This window comes from Taudactylus pleione, unplaced genomic scaffold (assembly GCF_031769625.1).
Source record: "Taudactylus pleione unplaced genomic scaffold, aTauple2 ptg000317l, whole genome shotgun sequence".
In the NCBI taxonomy this organism is placed as follows: Eukaryota; Metazoa; Chordata; class Amphibia; order Anura; family Myobatrachidae; genus Taudactylus; species Taudactylus pleione.
Genome location: NW_028284718.1, coordinates 3,354,660 through 3,359,665, shown reverse-complemented (window position 1 = coordinate 3,359,665; position 5,006 = coordinate 3,354,660). Strand labels below are relative to the sequence as shown.

The following is a 5,006-nucleotide window of genomic DNA, read 5'->3' as shown; positions in this document are numbered from 1 at the left end:
GTAAATCATGCATAAATAGAAGAAAGGCAATTGAAAAATGATGAAGGCAAGATTCATAAGTATGTACAAATTCTATTGGGAGTACGGCAAAAACAATACTCAGTTGATGCTATTGACTTGGCCAATTCAGAAAATCAGATATATATAAACCATGAGATGCACCGTAAAAAAGAAATAGAGGGCTCGTCCGAGATTTGAACCCGGGACCTCTCGCACCCAAAGCAAGAATCATACCCCTAGACCAACGAGCCAACTGAAATAAGGGTGGTTTATTTGATTTCTTAATTGTTTTTATGTGAAAATTGTATTATTTTAAAGCAGTCACTAATGTATACAAGGAGGAAATATTTGCATAAATAAAATATTTCCTAATAGTCAAAATTTTTCTAAGTATACTTGCTTGGAAATTGCTGTACAAAGTTTTATGATGCCCAGCAGAGTTTTTTTGATGGATAAAACCCAAGACATGTCACATGCTATGTGCAAATAAGTACTTACAAATAATTTTAGTAGTTTGACAAAAAACAAAATTCAATTGTGCAAATAAGTAAATACATTCCATTTTGAGAGTTTTGAAAAAACAACATTCAGTTGAAGCTTTGACTCAGGAAATTTACTTCAATAAGATAATGGAACCATGTCAAAGAATTTGAAAATTTGGACTCATCCGAGATTTGAACCCGGGACCTCTTGCACCCAAAGTGAGAATCATAGAATCATCAAGTAGGCATGTTTTATTTGATTTCTTAACTGGTTTTATGTGAAACTTGTATTATTTTAAAGCAGTCACTAATGTATACAAGGAGGAAATATTAGCATAAATAAAATATTTCCTAATAGTCAATATTTTTCTAAGTTTACTTGCTTGGAAATTGCTGTGCAAAGTTTTATGATGCCCAGCAGAGATTTTCTGATGGATAAAACCCAAGACATGTCACATGCTATGTGCAGATAAGTACTTACAAATAATTTTAGCAGTTTGACAAAAAACAAAATTCAATTGTGCAAATAAGTAAATCCAATCTATTTTGAGAGTTTTGAAAAAAACAACATTCAGTTGAAATTCTCTCTGGAAATTGACTTCAATAAGATAATGGAACCATGTCAAAGAATCTGAAAATTTGGGCTGGTTCAGTATTTGAACCCAGAACCTTTGAAACTCTAAGCGAGAATCATACCCCTAGACCAACAAAGCACCTACATAAACATTTTTCTTTTGTTTTTTCAATTGATTTAAAGAAAATAGCTTTTTGGTTTTAAAAACACCATATACATTTATGTAAAAATGAATTTGTAGAATAAATAAAATATTTCCTTATGGTCCAGTAGATAGTTTTCTAAGTATGCATATAGGAAAAGTGCAGGGACAAGATTTGTGAGTGCCTACAGAGTTTGGACTTCTCTCATGGACGAAGCTAAAGACTTGTCATATGCAATGTACAAATCATGCTTCCAGACACAGAAGAAAGGCAAAAGAAAACCTTGCAATTTCATTTTTGAACTTTTTGTGTTTCAAAATGAGACTATTCTTTTAAAACATTCAAAGCTATCTAGACAGTAGGGAACCTGCAGTTTTCCTGATATACCACAATACAGTTGAAATTTGAATAAGTATGCTCTTATTTTTAGAACTAAAATGTTTCCGTAAGATTCTATTGATAGTTTTCTTTGTGTGCTTATTTGGAAAGTGCAGTGACAAGATTTAACAATGGCTACAGAGTTGGGACTTGTCTGATCGATAAAACCCAAGACTTGTCAAAAGCTATGTGTAAATCATTCATAAATAGAAGAAAGGCAATTGAAAATTGATGAAGGCAAGATTCATAAGTATGTACAAACTCTTTTGGGGAGTATAGCAAAAACAAAACTCAGTTGATACTATTGACTTAGCCAATTGAGTAAAACAGATACATATAAACCATGAGATGCACCGTCAAGAAGAAATAGAGGGCTCATCCAGAATTTGAACTGGGGACCTCTCGCACCCAAAGCGAGAATCATACCCCTAGACCTACGAGCCAACTGAAATAAGTGTGTTTTATTTGAATTCTTAATTGTTTTTATGTGAAAATTGTATTATTTTAAAGCAGTCACTAATGTATACAAGGAGGAAATATTTGCATAAATAAAATATTTCCTAATAGTCAAAATTTTTCTAAGTATACTTGCTTGGAAATTGCTGTACAAAGTTTTATGATGCCCAGCAAAGTTTTTTTGATGGATAAAACCCAAGACATGTCACATGCTATGTGCAAATAAGTATTTACAAATAATTTTAGTAGTTTGACAAAAAACAAAATTCAATTGTGCAAATAAGTAAATACATTCCATTTTGAGAGTTTTGAAAAAACAACATTCAGTTGAAGCTTTGACTCAGGAAATCTACTTCAATAAGATAATGGAACCATGTCAAAGAATTTGAAAATTTGGACTCATCCGAGATTTGAACCCGGGACCTCTCGCACCCAAAGTGAGAATCATAGAATCATCAAGTAGGCATGTTTTATTTGATTTCTTAACTGGTTTTATGTGAAACTTGTATTATTTTAAAGCAGTCACTAATGTATACAAGGAGGAAATATTAGCATAAATAAAATATTTCCTAATAGTCAATATTTTTCTAAGTTTACTTGCTTGGAAATTGCTGTGCAAAGTTTTATGATGCCCAGCAGAGATTTTCTGATGGATAAAACCCAAGACATGTCACATGCTATGTGCAGATAAGTACTTACAAATAATTTTAGCAGTTTGACAAAAAACAAAATTCAATTGTGCAAATAAGTAAATCCAATCTATTTTGAGAGTTTTGAAAAAAACAACATTCAGTTGAAATTCTCTCTGGAAATTGACTTCAATAAGATAATGGAACCATGTCAAAGAATCTGAAAATTTGGGCTGGTTCAGTATTTGAACCCAGAACCTTTGAAACTCTAAGCGAGAATCATACCCCTAGACCAAGAAAGCACCTACATAAACATTTTTCTTTTGTTTTTTCAATTGATTTAAAGAAAATAGCTTTTTGGTTTTAAAAACACCATATACATTTATGTAAAAATGAATTTGTAGAATAAATAAAATATTTCCTTATGGTCCAGTAGATAGTTTTCTAAGTATGCTTATAGGAAAAGTGCAGGGACAAGATTTGTGAGTGCCTACAGAGTTTGGACTTCTCTCATAGACGAAGCTAAAGACTTGTCATATGCAATGTACAAATCATGCTTCCAGACACAGAAGAAAGGCAAAAGAAAACTTTGCAATTTCATTTTTGAACTTTTTGTGTTTCAAAATGAGACTATTCTTTTAAAACATTCAAAGCTATCTAGACAGTAGGGAACCTGCAGTTTTCCTGATATACCACAATACAGTTGAAATTTGAATAAGTATGCTCTTATTTTTAGAACAACTAAAATGTTTCCGTAAGATTCTATTGATAGTTTTCTTTGTGTGCTTATTTGGAAAGTGCAGTGACAAAATTTAACAATGGCTACAGAGTTGGGACTTGTCTGATCGATAAAACCCAAGACTTGTCAAAAGCTATGTGTAAATCATTCATAAATAGAAGAAAGGCAATTGAAAATTGATGAAGGCAAGATTCATAAGTATGTACAAACTCTTTTGGGGAGTATAGCAAAAACAAAACTCAGTTGATACTATTGACTTAGCCAATTGAGTAAAACAGATACATATAAACCATGAGATGCACCGTCAAGAAGAAATAGAGGGCTCATCCAGAATTTGAACTGGGGACCTCTCGCACCCAAAGCGAGAATCATACCCCTAGACCTACGAGCCAACTGAAATAAGTGTGTTTTATTTGATTTCTTAATTGTTTTTATGTGAAAATTGTATTATTTTAAAGCAGTCACTAATGTATACAAGGAGGAAATATTTGCATAAATAAAATATTTCCTAATAGTCAATTTTTTTCTAAGTATACTTGCTTGGAAATTGCTGTGCAAAGTTTTATGATGCCCAGCAGAGTTTTTTTGATGGATAAAACCTAAGACATGTCACATGCTATGTGCAAATAAGTACTTACAAATAATTTTAGCAGTTTGACAAAAAACAAAATTCAATTGTGCAAGTAAGTAAATCCAATCTATTTTGAGAGTTTTGAAATAACAACATTCAGTTGAAATTCACTCAGGAAATTGACTTCTATAAGAAATTGGAACCATGTCAAAGAATCTGAAAATTTGGGCTCGTCCGGGATTTGAACCCGGGACCTCTCGCACAAAAAGAGAGAATCATACCCCTAGACCAACGAGCCAACGGAAATAACTGTGTTTTATTTGATTTCTTAACTGTTTTTATGTGAACATTTTATTATTTTAAAGCAGTCACTAATGTATACAAGGAGGAAATATTAGCATAAATAAAATATTTCCTAATAGTCAAAATTTTTCTAAGTATACTTGCTTGGAAATTGCTGTGCAAAGTTTTATGATGCCCAGCAGAGTTTTTTTGATGGATAAAACCCAAGACATGTCACATGCTATGTGCAAATAAGTACTTACAAATAATTTTAGCAATTTGACAAAAAACAAAATTCAATTGTGCAAATAAGTAAATACATTCCATTTTGAGAGTTTCGAAAAAAAAATATTCAGTTGAAGCTTTGACTCAGGAAATTGACTTCAATAAGCTAATGGAACCATGTCAAAGAATCTGATAATTTGGACTCATCCACATTTTGAACCCAGGACCACTCGCACCCAAAGTGAGAATCAAAGAATAATCAAGTAGGCATGTTTTATTTGATTTCTTAACTGGTTTTATGTGAAACTTGTATTATTTTAAAGCAGTCACTATTGTATACAAGGAGGAAACATTAGCATATATAAAATATTTCCTAATAGTCAATATTTTTCTAAGTATACTTGCTTGGAAATTGCTGTGCAAAGTTTTATGATGCCCAGCAGAGTTTTTTTGATGGATAAAACCTAAGACATGTCACATGCTATGTGCAAATAAGTACTTACAAATAATTTTAGCAGTTTGACAAA

General features: G+C 31.9%; 1 non-coding gene across 1 annotated transcript; it reads right to left on the bottom strand.

Annotated features, from left to right (window-relative positions):
• Positions 1–179: 179 nt before the first annotated feature.
• Positions 180–251, bottom strand: TRNAP-UGG (transfer RNA proline (anticodon UGG)). The gene has a single exon. It is a non-coding gene; the product is annotated as a tRNA-Pro (tRNA).
• Between the last annotated feature and the right edge of the window lie 4,755 nt (positions 252–5,006).